Genomic DNA, 22246 nt, shown 5'->3' on the forward strand with positions numbered 1-22246 from the left:
GCAGACTGTCATCATTGTCGACCATTATTAAATGTTTAATGTTTAATGTTTAAAGTATTCAGAAAATGTCTTGCATATTGTGGTATGAATGACTGTTCATTGTTCACTGTTCATTATTGTGTTTCTCGTATTAAGTAAGTTCAAGAGTAAGTATCAGATCAGTTGTCAATATGCCGCTCTTCTCGAAGTTAAGACAGATTACTACCAGAAAAGGGGTGCTTGAAGAAGCAGTTCCTATTCCTCCTAGAGACACTCCAGGACATTTCATGTACCATAAGCATGGCTTAGATGCCATATTGTTTCTTGATCTATGGGTAGATTATACCAAGGGATTACCGGAAAGTCAAAGGTGGCCCGCAGCGGGAACCTGGGATGCAGAGTGCATCATGAAAGTGGAGGAGGAGTTATGGAAAAGAAAGGTCAGACAGTCACAGAAAGACGCTGTCGAGTTATGGCGTAAAGAATCTCATAGACGAACAGAAAAAGCACGTAGACAAGAAGAGAGGAGTAAAGAAAGTTCAAATAAAGTTCAAGAAAATCTATTAATTGAGGAAGGTATCCGAGTGAAATCAGAACAAGTAAATAGACAAAGAAATGCTCTTATGAATGGTATGTATCCCCTACTAGCCGAAGGATTACCTAAGGCTGCTCCAGAGATACCAAAAGACTTGCCACCCCCATTATTTCCAATTAAGGTACATCCAAAGGGGCTTCCCAGAACCGCAGAAGATGTTTTTCTTTCCTCATATCTAGATGACGCAGCTCCCGAGTATGCTAACGCCGCACCACATAGACCATCTGGCAGAGGGGTTCAACGTCAGGATCAGGTATCTGTCCCCGTGCAACAGCAAGTCCCGACGCAAGCTTCGGCAAGCACATCTGTTTCCGCATCTGTCTCCGCAGTCGACTCTACAGAGGTATCGACACCCATAGTTGCTGTGTCACGTTCGACGAACCCTTTCACACCCGACGCCCCAGATGGGGCCACGGGAGGTGCTAGCAGTACTTTTACACCACCTAGAATAAATAAACTTGTCTTTCAAGAGTCAACACATTCACGTACACCAAAATTCGTAAATGAACGTACGCTTAAGGAACTCCTTGTAAATTGTAGATATGACCCCGTGGTCGGTAAAGAGGACGAAATGGTCCTGGCATCATTACGTATCAGGCGAGCCGCAGAGTATTTAGCAAGGTTACCAGGGATGATTACGCATCTAGATAACATATATCATTTTGTTCAAACAGGACGAGATCCAGGATGTATTAACAGAGCTATGGAATTCCAGAAAGTAGAGATACAGGGGGAACTGTTACGTTTCCTCATAAACTGTGTGATCAGAAATCAAGATCGTCCGGGGGTAGACCCGAATGCAATGCTTACTCTTACAAGATGGAGTCAGAATATATCAGAAGGGAGACACGATAAGCAAAATTGTATAATAGCCATGTGCCGAAAAATCCGTAAAGAAATAGAGCGTATTCATGAAGAAAGATTGGGAACAGACGAGTTTGAGCAAGATGAAGTGTCCGAATCAGGGAACTCTGCAAGACAGTCAGAGACCATAGCCTATGTAGGCAGAGGAAGATCCTGTGATAATGCTAGATGTTTTTCTGATCCCATACACTCAGTATGCTCAAATAACAGCAGAACGTATCCAACGCCTGTAATAAATCTGAAGTCTCCTGAACATTCGTTTCAAGCCGCAGATAAAATACTACGAGAACGAAGGGGTTATCACCTCCTCGATTCCATAGATGAGCAAGAATTAGCCAGATCAGCCGTTCACTGGATTGTTAGTCCTGAAAAATACGGTGATGAGACCGTAGCACACACGTTTCTCAACCTCAGTACAGATGAACAACGTTTAGCTGGAATCTATATGATTCAGCAACTCCTCATATTATATAAGAGCCAACATGCTGACCCTGGTCCTTTACCTGATATATTAACGGAACTACTCACGTACAGATGGAGAGGTTCTAGTAACAAGCTAATTAAAGAGATATTAGTGTCACGTAAGCAGTACGTCCTTTTTGTAAATCCAGATTCTCTCTCCCTGCCCCCCAGAGAAAGAGCACCGTACTACATGGATAGACAAAATCCTTTACGAGAAGTGCACCCAATAAAAGGCGAAGACAATGAGTTTCACCGAGTATTTGTTTACACACCCATATCAAAAATGGAATTATTAGAAATGAAGAAAGTAGTACCTAGTCATGACAAAGACCCAGCGGGTTTCCACCGAGAAATTAAAGACATGTTACTGATGGGAGAGTACACCTTTCCTGATATTATGACGATATTAAAGGTGCTTTTGCCTGCTGGCATTTATGAAAAACTGAAAGAAAAAGAGTGGGAAGTGGGAGACCAAAAGATAGACTGGACAGCATTAGCAGAGGAAGAAAGGACCCGAACTGCAGGTTCAGGGCTCGGGGATAAAGTTAAACTGTTACCAGGTTTACTAGTACAGGTACTGCCACGTTTATTAACTACAAAAAAGGAAGATTGGGGTGCAATCACAGCCTGTAAACAAAAGCAAGATGAAGACACAAGCGATTATTATGCTCGATTTGAAAAATGTTTTGGTATAAATAGTGGTATAAAAGCAAGTAGTGACTCATATCCACATCTATTTGTGACAAAATTAGTGGAAAATGCATTACCTCCAGTAAAGAATAGAATATTGAAATTCGAGAGTACCTGGCAAAGTAACACTCCGTCGCAAATGCTACAAATGTTACAGTATCATCACAATAGAATTAGGGATGAACAAGAACACGAGCATAGACGCATGAAGGATACAAAAATGAAAATGCTAGTTTCTCAGACAGTACCAGCAGATGGTCACAAAAAGGGTGTGACACATTCTGGTGATTCTGCAGTTCCTGTAAAAGGAACCTGCAATTACTGTAAACAACTAGGCCATTATGTACACGATTGTCCAGTCCTGAAACGTAATATAGCTACAGGTATTGCAAAGGAGAGACCACGATTAGTTAGACAAGATCAGAATGAACAAGGAGCTATGCAGCATGGACAGTCCATGCCAGTTCAGCAACAGTCCATGCCAGCCTCACAGCAACCCATACAGTTTGTGCCAGCTGCACCACCGTTGCCTGCTACTGCCACACAAACTACAACACGACAAATGTATCAGACTGCACAGTATGAATACCCTGAATATCAGCGGTACGCATGAACCAGCCTAGAGAGGGAAGTTGACTTACCGCTTATCGAGATTCCTGTAGATCAAGAAGGACCTTATGTACATAGTGAATTATTAGGTCAAGATAGAAAATTCTTACTCGATACAGGGGCAAGTCGAACAACTATAAAACGAAGTGAAGTTCCAGGGGCACCCCTCTCAGGCTCTCAAAATGTTTCCCTTGGTTTTTCGGGAAAACCTATTGTTAATGAAGTATCACAGCCTCTACCACTTACGATAGGACCTTTGACACGAACTACAGATTTATTGCTTACTAAATCATGCCCAGAAAATCTGTTAGGAATTAAAACTCTGAAAGCACTAGGAGCCATAATATGTTGTTCTCCGGAAGGAGTAAGGTTGTTTTTGCGTGATTTTAAAGGTCACTATGTGTCTAGAGACATGGATCCCCGACTACAGACTTTACCAGTACATCTATGGGCACAAGGCCCTACGGATGTTGGCTGCATGAACATTACACCCTATCGAGTTACATTGAAAGCAGGAGTGGTACTACCACGAATGCGACAATACAAGTTACCGCATGATGCTGTAGTGGCTTTGCTGAAAATCATTGATGAGCTAATTGCCCAGGGAGTAGTTGTAGAAACAGACTCCAATGTATGTAATTCGCCGATAATTCCGATTCTTAAACGAACTGATCCTACTGCCCCACCAGTGTACCGATTGGTTATTGATTTGCGTGAACTAAACAAGTGTATTGTACCACAATTCCCTGTGGTCCCTGATATATCATCATTGTTGACAGCAATTGATTCCGAAGCAACATTTTTTACTGTAATTGATCTCAAGAATGCCTTTTTCAGCGTCCCAATAGATCCGGAAAGCCAATACTTGTTCGGATTCAGTTTAAATGGGCGCAGCTTTAAATTCTCACGCGCACCTCAAGGATTTACAGAAAGCCCCAGCATCTACAGCCAAGCACTGAAACGAGAACTTGACAGTATCCACATGCCAGTCAATACTGCACTGCTTCAATATGTCGATGATCTGCTGATCACCGCGAGAAGCGAGCCAGAATGTGAAAAAGCTTCTCTGACAGTTTTACATTTCCTAGCCGACAAGGGGCACAAGGTGTCCCCTTCTAAGCTGCAATTCTGTGTTCAGCGAGTTATTTATCTTGGTCACTCGCTGTCCAAGGAGGGAAGGCAGCTTACACCAGATCGCATCCAGTTAATTGCTAACATGTCAATACCCCAGACACAGAAGGAGGTGCGGGCTTTCATAGGCCTCACTTCATATTGTAGGCAGTGGATCCCTCAGTACGCATTTCTAGCAAAACCACTCATTCAGTTAACCACGCAGGAGGCAGCCACATCGACTGTTCTCCCTTGGACTCAGGAACATACACAAGCTTTTGAAAGCCTAAAGAAAGCTTTATGTCAAGCACCTGTTTTAGCAACACCATGTTATAACAAACATTTTACACTCTTTGTTACAGAACGTGAAGGTACTGCCTTGTCAGTACTCACTCAGGATCAAGCAGGATCACGCAAGCCATGTGCTTATTTTTCCAGTACATTAGATCCCGTAGCTCAGGCTTTGCCTGCATGCCTGAAATCAGTGGCAGCGACAGCTTTAGCAATCAGACAAAGCGATGCCATAGTATTAGGACACCCATTGACAGTACAAGTACCACATGCAGTAGAGGTTCTTGTGAACCGAACACAAACACAACACTTGACCATAGCAAGACTTACCGGTTATGAACTGACATTGTTTCAACCACACATAGAGATCCGACGGTGTAATACATTGAATCCTGCTACACTATTACCTGTAATTGGAACAGACCCACTAGCTCATGATTGTGTTGAAATCATTGAAATAAAGACGAAACCTAGACATGACTTGACAGACGTTCCATTGTTAGATCCAGACCTGACGTTGTATGTAGACGGATCATGCATGAGAACAAGTACAGGAGATTTAGTGGCCGCGTATGCAGTCACAACAGACACTGAAATTATTGAGACACATTGTATAGATACTCTGTCAGCCCAAGCAGCAGAACTTATTGCTCTAACGCAAGCCTGTATTCAAGCCACAAATAAGAAAGTTAATGTATACACTGACTCACGTTATGCATTCGGAGTTGTACACGACTTCGGCGTGCTATGGCGAGAGAGAGGTTATTTAACGTCCCATGGTGCCCACATTCAGCACGGACCCCTCATTCATGCCTTGTTAGACGCAATACATCTACCCACTGCTATATCGATTATGAAATGTAAAGCACACACGAAGGTTACTGATACCATTTCTCAAGGAAATGATTTAGCTGACCGAACAGCTAAACAGACTGCTCAGAATCGCACATTAGACATGACAAAGCCAATAGTTCAGACCCCAACACAGTGTATGACAATTAAGGATCCCGCACTTGACGTAATTGACATACAGACACATGCCACAGCAGAAGAAATAAAGAAGTGGACTGAACTAGGAGGGATCCAGACAGATCAAGGATGGATGACGAAGGAGAAATCTGTATGGTTTCTCCCTGATTCCATGGTTCAAGCCATTATAGCTACAGTTCACAGTCCAGCACATTTAGGAGAGAAGGCTATGCTAGACAGCATTCAGCACATTTGGTTCAACAAACATTTACGAGCAGCAGCTAAACAAAAAGTTCGTACCTGTATGATATGTTGTCAGTTTAATCCAGGAAAGAGTGTTCCCGTAGAGCAGGGTGGATTTCAGCCTCCTGACCATCCTTTTGAAGTCCTCCAGATGGATTATATTCAGATGGAACGTTGTCGAGGATTCAAATATGTTCTCGTAGTTGTCTGCGCTCTCTCCCGTTGGACAGAGGCGTATCCCGTATCAGATTACACTGCCCCGACTACTGCCAAGCAGCTAGTTCGAGAATTCTTCCCACGGTACGGTTTACCACGTGTTGTATATTCAGATAACGGCCAGCCTTTCTCATCCGAATTAATGAAACATGTCTCACTTTTGTTGGGATATCAGTGGAAATTCCACTGTGTCCGACACCCCGAGGCAGCAGGTCTCGTGGAACGACATAATCAACTTTTAAAAATCAGACTGTCTAAAATATGTCAGGAAAAGGGTGTGGACTGGATAGTAGCCTTACCAGTTGCGCTATTTTACATGAGGATGGTAGCACACTCTCGAACAGGGCTATCCCCGTATGAGGTGATCTTTGGTAGACCACCGAATATGTGGGGGACGCCTATACCCCGTAAAATAACTGATGTTGACTGTAATATGCTGACAGATTACCTGGCTTCCTTGATGTCTGCACTACAATCTTGTCGTTCACAGGTAATCGCAGCTTTTCCCGACAACACCGAGGTGAAACCTCATGATGTAATTCCTGGCGATTATGTCCTCGTCAGGAATTTTGATCGGAAAACCCAACTGGAGCCAAGGTGGAGACTTCCTAAGTTGGTCCTGCTGACGACCAGAACAGCTGTGAAGATCGAAGGAAGGAAAGGCTGGGTGCATACCAGCCATATCAAAAAATTTCATGGACTTCCTCCTGACACAAACAGTATTCCCCGTGTGTCTTCCCCCATTGACTCAAAGCTACCTTTGGCTGAGGCCAGTAGCACCGAACTCTATAAACAGAAACTCAGGTCCAGATCTAAACTGTCGGACGATTTGATTGTTTAAGTCCTCTCCAAGGTGAAGCGGTTGAATCTGTCCCGACATGTATCCCTTAGGTCTGAATCATGTAGAGTCCAGAATCATAATGAAACGACATGCTTATTGTAAATCACTGCGTAGCCACTGTATTGTGACTTTATTAATTTTGTTTTCCTTGAGTTTTTTAATAGTTACTGCAAGTATATTGTTGCATATGTATTATCCTGTTTCTAAACGTGTTTTCAATATAACTGATGAACATTCTTTTAGTGACCTACCCCCACATGAGTTGTCCTATAGACTTGCGCTGCGTAATAACACATTCATTAGTATGTTACATCATTCCCATCAGACTAGTAATGCCACCAATTGTTGGGTGTGTGGCCGACTTCCTCCCTATCAGAATAACAAAGGAGTTCTGCCTTTCTTTTCACATCCGTTCACACACAATGGCTCCTGTGGAGCATGGTTTAGTTTATTAAATTCCATAGACCCAGACACAGCAGTTTATCAACAACATTGGATATGGGGAAATCTGAATCTAGTTTTATTCAAAGTCTGTCACCCTAATAAGGAGGGTCACCCCAGTAGAACAGGAACTGATTTAGAAAATGAAGTGTATAAATTAGGTAATTTTACGCCTAATCTTATGATTTTGAATGTCAAATCCGAAGTTGAACTAATTCTGCCCACTATGTCAGTATTTCCAGCTAAGGGTGATCTATGTGTACGAAAAGTTGGTTCCATACACATGGGCCATAGCCAATGCGTTACTACAGTAGAATATAGTGATCAAGGTAAATCTTCATTTAGAGCTTCTCGCCATTCTTACTTTATATGTGGTCAGACGGCATATATGCGTCTGCCTCTAGATTGGGATGGTACCTGTTACATCGCATTCCTTTTGCCACCTGTTTTCCTAGCTCCTCCTGATTATTATCGACATGTTCATTTAGTACACAAAAGAGAGCGGAGAGATCTCCCAGTTGTCGATTATACTGAGACGGCATGGGACAAGTATGTAGATTTCAATAAAGGTATCTTTCCCTATATAGGTACTATATCAAATAGTAAGCTGATACGCAGACTAACCAAGACTCTTGAAGCTGTAGTAAACGAGACTATAGCCGCCCTAGGCAATCTGACAGAGGAACAATCAGTGATGAGAATTGTTGTTCTCCAGAATCGTCTTGTCCTTGACGTCATCCTGGCCGATAGGGGCGGAGCTTGCAGGGTCATCGGATCCAGCTGCTGCATATTCATACCAGAAAATTCGCCATCTGTATATAAAGCTATAACACGCCTTCATAAGATTGTAAGCCAGATACACGAGAATCCAGGCACTTGGACGTGGTCCGGGTGGTTTTGGAGTGTGATATCAGCCTGGGGATGGAGAGTTCTATCCTTCCTAGGTATTGGCCTTCTTATGCTCTTCAGTTGTTGTTTATGCCTGCAATGTGGACCAGCGATTTGTGGTCTGTGTGCCACATCATGCATTCCATATCACAGTTCTCGTTCAAAATACCGGAAGAAGAAGGAAGAAGAAATGATGCTCCATGAGCAAATCGATGGAATGATGAAGATTGATATCTCTTGAAGGGCAAGTAGGGGACAAGGAGGGAATGTGGAAATGTGGATTTTCCTGATCAGTTATGTCCCCTATCTTGGACCCCAACGGATCTATATACATGTTACAAGTACATGTATGTTCCCTCCAGTTCCAGTTTCTAAGACGCAAACATATGTGTGTCTACCGTCGACATGTTCTCTGTCAGATCCGCCATCAATGGGCTGGATATTCGATTCCTAGGTATGAAAGGCCACCGACTTTATATGGCTAAGTTACTACATTTTTACAGTTCAGGCAAGTAGGCCCGATTCTGTCCTCAAAGCCTTTCCCTGCTCTCTGTCTCTGACAGCTTCAGCTTGAGCTCGCATCTGTATCCATGAACTTTGTCCTACTCCCTGTGCAGCTAACGGTGCCTGCCTCGGCCAGTTTTCGCCTGTCTGCCAAGAAGCTGTATTTCACCTTCGAATTATCTATTTTGCTCTTCAGCCGATGCATTCCTGTCTAGTGATTTAGGTAAACATTTCCTTTAGCTCACAAGCAAAGGACTCAGCCTTTCCGTCCTCCTGCAAGTGATTCATAGCCCTGCTGCCATGGAAAGTTTTCTGCCCCTCACATCTCATATAGACACTTAGACGCTTGTACACGCACACACAGTTAGTATAGAATAGATTCTGTCCGAGAGTCCTTCCTTGTGGATAACATAGTTCTCCAAACATAGGATGGTAGATATGATTTGGGATTAGGTTGACTTGACCCCTCAGACTTCTCGTCTCCACTTGTAGAGCTAAATGTCAAGTCCCCTTCACCCCCTAGTTGCACGTCAATTACACGTCATACTGCTGCGCGCGCATCTATGCCAAGTATTATCTTATAGATCCACCTATGTCTGATAATGCAAACCAATCATGTTTCTTTTATTCCTTATTACGCCTAGTTTCGATTACGTACCTGTTTTGTCACTTTTCTTATCAAATGTTACGCCTTCTACATTCGTTTCATTGTAATGTACTTATTATAAAAATACATGTCTGTCAATAAATTATTGTACTTCACTTCCTGAACCCTCGTGGTGACGGAACCTGAAGGCCGCGACTCGAGTCGGCCATTTTGAATGGAATAAAGCCCATTTAGAAAACCTCTTATACCACGGATTCTGCCTCTTGTTATTTTGAGCTATTTACTTTATTTTAAGATTCCGTATGAAATTCAGTCCGGTATTTTATTTACCACAACAGGAGCACGGAAGAGCAGGGTGTGTTGGGCCCGGTAAAGTTCCAGGTACAGAGGCCACGCAGCCGCCTTTGCACTTGGACTTTTATATGGTGCATCCCCAGGGAGAAAGCGGGTTTGCACAGCCTCGCACGGTTTCTAGTGCTCGAGTGTAGGAGCCGGGATTAGAGCTCCGTCGCCGGGTTCCAAAGCTCCTCGGGACATGTACGGCTTGTTGCTTTGTTGAATTTACTGAAGCAACTGGCCCAAAAGTAAAGTTAAAGAAGGAAGACGAGCAAAGGAGGGGTGCGACTGCTCGAGTGTAGGAGCCGGGATTAGAGCTCCGTCGCCGGGTTCCAAAGCTGCTCGGGACATGTCCGGCTTGTTGCTTTGTTGAATTTACTGATGCAAGCGGCCCAAAAGTAAAGTTAAAGAAGGAAGACGAGCAAATGAGGGGTGCGACAAGAGAAGCTTGTGATAAGAGAACCGGCGTGAGAGGGGGAGCAGGAGGGAAGCCTGCGAGTGGTGGGCACGGAAAAGGAAAGCCATAAAAGAAAGACAGATGCCGCCTGATCGGGCACTGAAAGCTGGCGGCTGCATGCGTGCATGCGGCGCGTAACAGCAAGTGCTAGGCCAGCAAAAGCGTGTGGCAGCACTTTTAAAAGCCACTTACTAAATGTCTCGCAGAGCAGCACATGCGCTGGCTCAACGTGGCCTAAAAACCTGGGAGTAAAGTGGGATGCAGATCTTTCTTTTGCGACCCATTTTCAGCAGGTGGCAGCCTCCTGCTTTAGTAAACTGAGGAATTTGTGAAAGTTTCTACATCTGCTGCCAGAGAAATGCCGACGGGTCATAGTCCATGCCACTGTGACATCTAGGCTGGTATGCCAATGGCCTTTATTTGGGCCTGCCAGCGTACCTTGTCAGGAAACTAAAGATGGTACAAAATGTGGCTGCGAGATTGATTAGGCGTGTTCCATTTCGTCACCATATCTCTCCGCATATTAAAGAACTGCACTGGCTGCTGGCGGAAAAAAGAATCGAGTTTAAGGCCCTCACCCTAGCCTTCCGGACATTCCACGGGAACTGTCCTAGTTACCTGAAACAACGGCTTCGTACTTATAAGCCAAAACGCCTACTGAGGTCTAATACTTACAGCCTGCTTTGCATTTCTCGAGTTAGGAAAGCTCGGCGGCAGATCTTTCACAGCGGGGGTAGCCAAATTATGGAACTCTCTGCCGAACCACGTGCGTCATATTGACTCTGAACCAGTATTCAGGAAAACGGCGAAAACGTGGCTCTTCAGTCCTAGCTAAATTTCGAGGGTTATGTTGCTGTGCCACCGGTGTGGGCCACCTGTTGCTACAGCGCCGGGACACGTCAGTCGGAGGTAGCAGTTTGCGCTTTATAAATGTCAGTATTATTATTATTTTTGGTTGGCCGTCTGTTGCCTCCTCTACTCTCACCCCCTCCCTCTCCTCATTGCTGTCATCCCTCCTGCGGCATGCCACACCTCCATGCACAACACTGCATCGACCTTTGTGGCTATGGAGGCACGCCGTGCTTTAGCTTTAAACATCTAAAGCTAAAGCATGGCGTGCCGCCATTGCTACAAAGTCAATAAATAAAAATAAAAAAAGGCGAACGCCGCATTTCCTTTACATTTGTAAAGCAAAAGCTCAACATTTAACTAATGCGAGATCTATTGCATTGCAAATAGTTGTGCCCCATAAGAACCAATTTAACACCGAAATTAAGCAATAAGTAACAGGTGAACATTACAGGTTTGCAGAGGGCCTTCCACCATGCTGCAACACGTGTCGCTGCATTTTTAGTGCCGTTTGAGCTAGAAACAATGTTTTTTTTGTTCACATCTACAAATTATGAGGCAGATGATGGATTATTTGCAAATGCAGAAAATGTATAATTATGCGGCAATCGGCACTGACGAACAATCGCATAATTCCAGTGGCCCTGCTCATACCTCTGATAAGGTCCAGAAGTGCTGCTCTATGGTTGTCTCTTTCTTTGTGTCTCATTGAGTTTATTGTTAGCCTGTATGGAAATTGGAAACGAGGAAGATTAAGCCTGAGGTTACCACTCCACAACACATACTACCATACCACATAATTACTCTCCATGACACAAAATACCACTCCACATAATTCCTATACACCAAATACCACATACTTTCTATCCACATAGTTCCACTGCACAACATACCACATAATTCCACTACACACGATGTACATCCACTCTTATCCAAAATACATTAGTAAAAAACGTTTACATTTACAACGCCAATAGCACTAACTCTCTCAAATGAGACCTATTGCATTGCAAATGTTTGTTTAATGTGTTACTGAAAGAAGTCCTCTTTGCCTCACCTGGGAGATGACTGGGGCCAGGAAAACATGCAATGACAGCCCTGTCCGACATGAGACAGGAAGACCCTCACTGTGAGCCGACAATAGACTGGTGGAGAAACTGCCGAGTCAGGGGTTTCTGACGACGGAACCACCTGAGGCTCCTGGTGTAAAACCTGCGATTCCCCCAACTCTAAATGAGGCAGGAGAGGCACCAGTGCGGCAGAAACACCGCCCACATATGGCAGCGCTCGAGCGCCGCCAAACTCTGTCACAGCTATTCACAAAGATGACTTACACATGTGAGTCATTTACATGATGTGTAATTGACTCTTACACTTTGATTCACTTTGCCACTTTTGGTTATTCACCACATCTGAGTAAAGTGCAGGTATACATATCTCGAGGCAAAATTGCTAGTAAGTTACTACTGCGAAAAAAGAAGCAGTAGTAAGTCTAGCACCACACATGGCCAACCACTGGTACTGCAGAACCCATCCATGGAAAATAATGGAGGAAGGGACTTAAAATAAAATCCCACAGAAAATAATGTTACATTAAACTAAATCATTTACAATAGTTAAAAATATAAATATAATTTATTGTTAAAAAAATTAAAACATAATAAATATGTTTTAATTATAATTTTAAATGTATATATAAATGTAATTTTATTGAACTACGTTTAATTAATTCTCTAACCACTTTAATAATTATTAATGAATAACAAAAAATACTTGAAATGGGAATTAATTTTTGTAATTTCAACATCAAAGAAGTATTTTTATTTAATAAAGCCTTAGTGAGCAGGACTTTAATTGATGGTATGGACCGATACGGCGGGCTATAAGGTTATTAGAACACCCCCCTGCCCCCTCAAAGACGGCAGAATGTTCTAATTGAAAAAAGCCCCCTGTGAAACTCAGGGAGTTTACCATCCCTTTCGCCTTCAAGACTTCAGACCTTTCACAGCTTTTGCTTTGTTGTCTGGACGTTACCAGCCGGGCACACATAAAGATATGTGAATGTGGGCAAGACTCAGCCCCTCCGTCCTCTCTGCTAGGGCTCTGCCAAACCGTAATCATGCAGCAGAGCCGAGGGAGACGAGAGCTGAGCAGAGCTCCCTCATCCCACCTTCCACTGTGAGCAAGGGAAGGACGGAGGGGGGAGCTCTGAAAGCCCCTCGCTTTCCCCTTCTTAGATGGTGTATTCTGGAGAGGAAGAGGAAAGAGCGAGGAACAGGCTGTGGATTAGGACATTGTAATGTTGAGAGCAGCGGACCTATACCAGCTTTCATGGGCTGCTGCTGTTCCATTGTCTTCAATGGAGCTCTCAGCATTTCAACATTTCAACATTCCATCGTCTCAATTCAAATAATAAAAGATTTCACAGTGCTGTAGCATTTTTCCATTTTGTGCTACATGTAAAATAAATATAAAGTTATTGATTCATTATAAAGTTTAGAAAACGTTTTACATTTTCCTCATAATTTACTATAGTGAGATCTCCAGCACAACTGTGGGATCCCGCTACGGTAAAGTACAGGGAAAAGTAAATAGGTTTACTTAACTCAAAACAAATTTGTAAAAATATTTTTAGGCTCTGAACTAGAGTAATTGACTACTGTGTTGGTCCTTTTTTGGCTGAAGTAACTTTAGAAGAGCAGTTTGTGAACAACAATGGGCTTAATCTTTTGTCAATCGGCACTTGTTCCTCCTTACACCCCATCGGAAACCCCTCCTTATTCCTCCTTCATAAGCCCTCCCACTTAGCAGTATCTGCGCCCCTTTTTCCAGCCGCTCTTTCTGCTCCACCCTCCTTTTGCTACTAAGGTACCGATTCCGATCCTGTAAAACCCGGGTACAAATGGTCGTACGGAGCGTTTTCTCCGTATGAGTCGTACCCGGGAAATCCACCGTACAAACCAGCAAGTACGATTCGTACAGAAATACCATTTCCGTACGATTCGTAAAAAACACAGTGCGGCTAAAAAATACATACAATTCCGATACTGGACAGCGCGAACGCGACGTCCGCATGGAGTCAGGCAGTGTTTTACGGACCAGCAAGTACGATTCGTACCCACAGCACTCCGCACGGCTATATTTTTACGGGAGACAAAAAGTGCCGGAAAAGCTAAGTACGCCGCGATGCACGAGGAAAAGGGGGCCTGGTACGCGCCGTACCCCCACCCCCCCGTAGGAACGTGCCGTACCCCCACCCCGTAGGTACGTGCCGTACCCCCACCCCCCCGTAGGTACGCGCCGTACCCCCAGCGCATAGCGCTGGGGGTATGGCGCGTACCTACGGGTGTGGGGGGACGGCGCTTACCTACGGGGTGGGGGTATGGCACGTACCTACAGGGGTGGGGGTACGGCACGTACCTACGGGGGTGGGGGGACGGCGCGTACCTACATGGGGTGGGGGTACGGCACGTACCTACGGGGGTGGGGGGACGGTGCATACCTACATGGGGTGGGGGTATGGCGCATACCTACGGGGGTGGGGGGACGGCGCGTACCTACAGGGTGGGGGGACGGCGCGTACCTACACGGGGTGGGGGTGCGGCTCGTACAGGTGCGGGGTTGTGCTATGGTGTTGGGGTACGGTGCGGAGGGGGGGTACGGTGCTGACATACAGGGGTACGGTGCTGACATGTGCGGGGTGAGGGGGGCTGTACGACTCGTATCCGGGCACAAGTTTACCCGTGTACATGTGTGCTACAGAGTTCGCTCCGTACCGGGCCTTTTACATGCGGTTGTGTATTCGGACGGGCGGTACAGATCGTACTTGCGCGCTCGGACTTCTGTTTTACGATTTGCACGTAAAAATGTCCGGCTCCCTATCGGACACTTTTCCCGACGCTATTCGGACGTAAAAATTTACGGCTTCCTCTCGGACCATTTTCCCGACGCAATTCGTATGTATTTGCACGTACGAATCGTACTTGCCAGTTTGTACGGTACTTGTACGATTCGTACGTAAAAAAATACGGATACGAGTCGGATGGTACATTTTTTTACGGATCGGAATCGGCACTTAAGTAGTAAATTTACACGCGTGAAGATTTCCCTATAGAAACGATGGGAGACGTGGAGATTTATGCTCGTAGCTTTGTGAACAGTGTTCTGTAGTACTTCAATATTGCATTGTAGCACTACTACTACAGATCTGCAAAATGCCATTTGTGAACAGGCCCGTTTATGAGGCCGAAAATATCATTGTGTTACTGTGACATGCAGAAAGAGATCTAAAATTATATTTTAAAAAATAATACAGAAGAATGGGGAACAAAAGAACATATTTTAAAATAATTACACATAAAAAAATTACAAAATAAAAATATTACTGTGAAACGCAAGCACTGAGGAAGAAGACGGAGGGCGCATCAGCTGAGGCTGCCTGCCTGAAAATGCGCCTCCTTCCAGTCAAACGCTCACGGCACAAGGGTTATTCATGGGTTTTGCAGAGTGGACCCTAAATCTGCTACCTGCCCCCCAAATGCAGGTTTTACCACTGGTGTAGCAGCCAATATTTGCTGGAAGTACCTTCGGCGACCCAGCAAAATACCTTTTAGTGACACTGAGGGATGCCAGCTGGACCAACCATGCCCCAGCCAGTGAACTTGACGCCATTTTTTGATTTCCCCCCAAAAATAAAAAAATAAAGGGGCTGTTTATGAAAACTAAAGATAAATGTCTGTGACGCGCTCAGAGTTTTATCCCAGTCCATGGGGGCACTGGTAGTTTCTTTTTTCCCCACCTGAACCACCATGCAATGCGCAGCCATCCGCGGCATAAAGAAACAGGGGTGCTTCTGATGCCATGGAGCCGCCCGGCTTGCTGGAACAGTATTTATGTCATAAGAAAGCACATATACGCCACCTTCGAGGTGGGGGGGGACCAAGAAGTCGTCCACTGAACTAACTGCATCCGTGAAATGTCTCATTCAATGGGAGGGCTCTTAATCTGGCCTTTTTAGGTCGCAGCCTACTTGAAAGTGAAGCTGTCTGTTTGCACAGACATATTGGGACATTCTGAAAGCTGTTCTAGGATTGAATCCTGCCCATGCCTAGCATTGGCTTTGTGTGTGGTCAATCACAATAGCTTGCTTTCTATTCGCTGGCCTTATTTGTTTTAGTCTGTCCAGCATGTCTTTGTCCCTCCCGTGGAGCGGAGATTGTTTACCATCTCTCTGATTGGCCACTTCTATTCAAGGCGGGACTGGCCCTATGGGGCATCAGGTGTTTTCACAGGAGGCAGGAAGGGTGGGGGCCGCTTTTGTAGCAGTGCAGCAGTTTTTAAAACACTACAGAGTTCCTTGTATTGCCAACAGTTTTCAGGCAACAATAAAAGCACCAAGGTTACTCTTGCGGTTAATGTACCAGCTGGAGAGAGATCAGAGTTTTGTTCTAGTGGCAGCTTTGACTCATCTAAGGTAGCGCAGAGGGTTAATACACCTGCTGCAAAGAGCATGTACAATGCAGATCACAGAGCAGTGTTTTGTGTGCAGCGCTCAGTGGGTCATTGCTTTTGTCACAGAGATCCTTTTGTCTCTGTGCAGTTCATAAGTTTAAATCGTAATCTAGGTTCTAAAGTTATACTTTCTGTCCCAGTTTTTCATTATTCTAATTTTGCTAAAAAGGTTTGTTTGGGTAGAAATAAATGATTAGTAAAGTCAGCCCTACCCACTGTGCTATGTTCTGAATCCGGAGAGTGCGCTTCCCCAGAGCAAGCACTCTTAAAGAATGTCTACCAGTATGGATGACATGTGAATCCTGCACCTTGAAGTCCCCTTTGTCTTATGTAACATTATCTATACACCAATTACACACGTATGATTCATTGTCTCTGTATATGTGTGTAATGTAAAGTGCTCTGACACCCTACACTGGTATGAGAGGCGCTATAAAACAAATAAAATACACGTGAGAGAGGGGCTAGGGAGAGGTGAGAGGCACCGTTGGAGGGAGATAGTGAAGGGGTCATTGAAGACCCCAAAAAAGATTGTACCTGGTGCACTGTCGGGTCATCATTTGCTATGATTTAGAAGCGAATACAATTGAATATATAATGACACATGTGTTGTAAAATGCATGCTTCTTGTAATTTTTTCCCTGATTTTCTTGGGCGGGGGGATCCCCCCAAGCCTCCTTGGAGCGGTACCGTACCGGGGCGGGTAGGGTCGGACAAACGTTGCCTGGGCTGCTTTGGGTCCCCAGTTCAGCCTTGCTTCTATTCTTCAAAAAATGCTCGCTTTAAGGGAACTCTTTCTTTTTGAGACGCGCTTCATAAGAGTGGAAAGGTTTTCAAGCTGTCTCCCTTGTATGGTTCTACCTGCACCGTGTCCCTCTCATGCACTGTGTGCTTCTGTGCACCCTAGCTCTCACCCCGCGCTCCATATTACTGTTTCGCCCATGTGCCTCTGTTCCCCCAATGCACTGCTCTGACTCGCTCGTGTGTTTCTCTGCCCCCCCCCCCCACCCCTCCCCTTCTCGGTATGCCTCCTATGTCACGTCTGTATTGCTTCAGCCATACCCCAATCCGCTTCCTAGTTACATTTTTGTTTTTAAAACTTTTTTTAATCCAGAGCGAGAGAGACAGGAGAGAGAGAGAGAGAGAGAGAGAGAGAGTAAATGTACATTTTACAACACCATATATAATTTTTTCATAGGTTGCTCATTTGCTTGTTTTTTATTTGATGGCTTCCCTTGTCAATCTTGTGTCTGTCCCTCCCCTACACAATGGCCGCTTTACTCATGTCCTTCCACTACTCACTTTTAAAGAGCTACTTTTTTGAGTGTATTCACTCTACTAGAGTGCATGTGTTTTCCAGGTGTCTCCCTCGTCTGGTTCTCTCTCTCCCTCCCTTCACCAGCATTTCTCATTGCCCTCTCTCTTTCATGTGCTTCTTCTTCTGCTCTACGTTGCTCTCTCTCACCTGTATGCTTTCCTTCCCCACCTGTGCTCTACTTTGCCCTCTCTCACCATTTCCTGTGCTTGTCCCGCTGTCCTCTGTGTTGTTTACTACACGCCTGTCCTCCGTGTTACTACCCTCACTGGCTTAAAAAAAAAAACAATTTTGCACGGCTTTTTTTGTCTTATGGATCAACCCATATTTCTAAATCAAATGAAAAGCACCAACTTAACTTCGTATGCATGCGCAAGCGAGGAGTACATGCATACCAAATGATGCAGTCACAACAGCCTTGTGAAAGCACCTTTTTTCTCTTTAGCTATCCTGCGCAGCGTCAGCGATGCTGTGCACCATCGATAAAAACCACTGGAAAAGCCAATAGGTCCCAAAGGTGAGACCCATTGGCTTTGCCAATGCTTGTTCCTCTTTAGCTATCCTGCACAGCATCAGCGATGCTGTGCACCATCGATAAAAAAACACTGGAAAAACCAATAGGTCCCAAAGGTGAGACCCATTGGCTTTGTCAATGCTTGTTCCTCTTTAGCTATCCTGCACCGCATCACAGATGCTGCACACCAACGATAACAAGCATTTGCAATGCAATAGGTCTCGCAATTGCGATATTTTGAGCTATTGGTATTGTAAATAACAATGCCTTTTATTTTTGTGTTTAAAAATCCTGCAATAATAAAAGGCATAGTCATTTGCAATAGGTCAAAGTTTCAAAAATGCGGGACCTGTCAGAAGTGGTCGAAATGACGAGTCGCGATATTCAAAACTCCAAAATAAAACAAAATAAATAAATGAATGAATAATATGCCGTGTTCTCAGCATAAACCCATACACATTTCACGATGAAGCAGTCATGTTTGGAAATAGCACGCGTAACTGAAGTAGACGAAATGCAATGTTGATGTTTAAAAATGAAAAACTGCTAATATCCAATCCAATCCAAACAGCTTTATTCGACAAGAGTCATAAAAGCGAGACAAAACAAGTACAGGTACAAAATACACAGATAATTTTACAAGAAACAATATAAAAACGATACTGCTTAAAATATTTACAAGTTTTAAAAGAGCATACGGTAAAAAGATAATTGGGTATAAAATACCGGTTGTCTGACTTTACTATCTGTTACTCTTCGTTCTTATAATCCATGCCCACCCCAGAAATTTGGCAACCGCCACGACAATTACCGGGTCAGTGCAGGTGCGAAGGAGCCTTCCTGCTTCAACGCTCTGTCTAGTACCCAACAGTTGGCAAACGGGTTTCAACCACACACGCCTCGGGGCCAAATAGGCAGGGCATACAAAAAACATATGCACTAATGTTTCCACCTCGGATTTGCAAAAGGAGCATAAATTACTTTTCTGGGGTCCCCACTGGGCTACAAATGAATTTAGGGGCAACGCTCCCACCCGCATCTGGAAAAATAATTTCCTATCAAGAACTTTGGTTACCAAATCCCAATAGTGTTCTAGCCTAGGGACAAATTTGATATTCATAAATTCGTCAGAAAGCGAAAGGGGTTTCGTGGCAGAAAGTACCTTTGTATTTATCAACTTCCAGTATTTCTCCTTCAAGAGAGCTTTAGATGGAAAGGTAGCTACCGTAGGGTTCTCCCAAAGATCGCTCAACCCCAAAGCCTCAAGGGATTTTCTAGTTTCATAAAGCCAAGCAATCTTCCGGGAGCCCACCATCGACAATATGTCAAGAAAACCCTCTGCATACTGTGCCAACTCCGGAGTGGTCCATAGGCGACGCCAATAGAGGATAGGTCGAAGCCTGGCTACATCGGCTATGGAGTTCTTCCCAAGGTCATACCTTAAGGGAACTAAAGGTGTGCTCTGCGGGAGAGAAGTGATACTGCGCAAGAACTTGTTTTCTGAGATGGTTAGGGAAGACAAGTTCTCGTACCCCCACAGTTCCGCACCATAAAGAGCCGAGCTCACTGCTTTAGCACTATAGACCTGTAACACAGGTCTAATGGGCTTCGAAGGAGACTTTTTAAATTCAGCAGCTAATACACCAACTAGCTGCCTATGTTTTAGAGTAGTCAGATCTCTCTGTAGCTTCCATGCAAAGTTATTTTGGATATTAACTCCAAGATAATTAAAAGCCTGCACTTGTTCTAGTGGATTGTTAAACAAAACAAATTGATTTCTAAAAGATTTATGAGGCCTGAATGTCATAAGCTTAGTTTTTTTAATATTGACCTCCAGGCCACGATCAACACAAAAGGACTCGAAAATATTTAATGAACGCTGGAGACCGCCAGGTGTCTTAGCAATTAAAAGCGTGTCGTCAGCGAACATTAAAATAGGGACCTTAGTGTTGCCAAGAATGGGAGCATCAACGTGAGCTGCCAAAAGTCGATCCGCTATGTCATTAATATATAGGGAAAATAAAGTGGGGGCCATTGCACAACCTTGCCTGACACCTCTCTGGACCGGAAAATCCTCAGTCAACATGCCCTGGCCACCCCATCTGATTCTAGCCAAATTATCTGCGTGAAGCCTCTGGATTAGGGACAACAATCCGCCATGAAGCCCCAAATCTTTTAGAGTCTGCCACAGTTTTGAACGAGGGACTAAATCAAAGGCGGACCTTAGGTCCACGAACACTGCATACAAATTTCCCTTACCCAAGACCACAGTCTTCCAATAAAGGAGGATAAAACGGAAGACTTGGTCAACAGTGCTGATGTGCTGGCGGAATCCGGCTTGAAATGGGGATAAAATATTATTTGACGCAATCCAGAGATGGACACGATTTAGAATTAACCTACCAGTAATCTTCTGGATGGCGTCAAACTAATAGGCCGATAATTCTCAGGAAGCGAATGGTCACCCTTTTTGTACACCGGAATTATTTCCGCGGCTTTCCAAGAACTTGGAATAGGAGCTCCATGTGCCATCGCATTAGCAATCAGCTGTATATACCTCCCCCATTTTAGCTTGTCGTACAGAAAGACATCTGCAGGAACACCGTCCGGGCCGGGAGCCTTACCAGATGCTACTCCCACCAGTGCTAGATCCACCTCAGAAATAGAAAAATTATCTTCTGGATTAAACAACTGGGTGGACCCATAACTATCAGAAAGATCAGTAGGGGAAGCATACTGCGGTTTAAAATACTCCACCCACTTCTCGTGCGAAACATTATTTTGGGGACACTCAGGCTGCGCACCAGAACCCCACTTTACAATGCTCCAGAATAATTTACTATTATTCCGAAGACTTGCTTCAAGGAGATCCTCCCACTTTTTGCCATCCCATTGGCGTTTAGCTTTAGCGACACAGCTCTTGTAGATGATTCTCCTGTGTCGTACCAGGCTTACATCGCCAGCCTTCAGGGCAGACCCAAGCGACAACCTTGCCTCCCTGCATTCTTTATTATACCAAGAGGCTTGTCGGTTGACGCCTCTTGGTCCTGGTCTCGCTTTTGTGAAGAAATAGGATTTCAGATTTGCAAATAAACTATTGTGCGCTGATGTTACATCCCTCAGGTTCCCCTCGGAGGCTAAAACTAACTCAATAGCAATGATGGAACCATCCACCTCATCTAAAATCTTTGATAAGGTGGTAGGGTTCCCCATAAGTCCGGACCATCTCAAACGGCGCATGTCGTTAGATGACACCACCGCGGGAGGGGGCGATTCCCTTGCCTCAACAGGACCACCGCCCACCTTCCACCATTTATGTGATAAACAGAGAGGGTTATGATCACTCTCTGGAAGGGACACTATTTCCATATCAACGAGGGAGTGCCATAATTTCATATCAGCCAAAATGTAATCAATTCGACTCCTGCTCAGCCCATTGTTAAATGTGCAGGCACCCTCACGATCGCTTGGCATCCTACCGTTCAGAGCCCTCAGGCCCCTTTCCATACAAAGGGAATTAATCTAATATCACTTTTAATGAATTATTAGTGGGGCCATTAGCGGGGATTGTCACTGGATTTATTCACGTAGAACATAGGAGAAGTGCAGTTAGCATATACCAGGATTAGAATTCCTACAACTAAGGAAGGGGAGAAAAGAGACCATGCGTGTTAATTTGAGTTGTAGCTGCAACCACTGGCTCCCCCTTGGGTACCCCAGGCATTACCCTTGCAGAGGGTGGTGATGAGAGAAGCAGAAACAGAATACAAAGGGGACTCTCAGAGCACGGTTTACTGCTTTCAATTCATACCAATGTTGCTTCACATGCAGAGCTTGGTATCTGAGGAACAGGTGCCCTAATTTAGCATTTTGCTCACATGCACCAGCAGTTTCCGAGCCAAGGCTGTTAGAATGTCCGCGAACATGTGAGGTGAAACGAGCAGCGCCATGTTGG

At 44.6% G+C, this 22246-nt stretch overlaps 1 protein-coding gene across 3 annotated transcripts in view; it reads right to left on the reverse strand.

Moving 5' to 3' along the window:
- Positions 1-22246, reverse strand: part of LOC146859616 (uncharacterized) — a 398593-nt gene that overhangs the window by 301892 nt on the left and 74455 nt on the right. For 2 of the 3 annotated variants that reach the window (XM_085646633.1, XM_085646632.1), the window contains exon 2: positions 11606-11676. The exons of the other annotated variant lie outside the window; for it this stretch is intronic. The gene's annotated coding sequence lies outside the window, so the exon portion shown is untranslated. The remainder of the gene's footprint in view (positions 1-11605; positions 11677-22246) is intronic. 3 annotated transcript variants of the gene reach the window in all.

Source organism: Triturus cristatus, chromosome 3_1, assembly GCF_964204655.1.
Source record: "Triturus cristatus chromosome 3_1, aTriCri1.1, whole genome shotgun sequence".
NCBI classification, from domain to species: domain Eukaryota; kingdom Metazoa; phylum Chordata; class Amphibia; order Caudata; family Salamandridae; genus Triturus; species Triturus cristatus.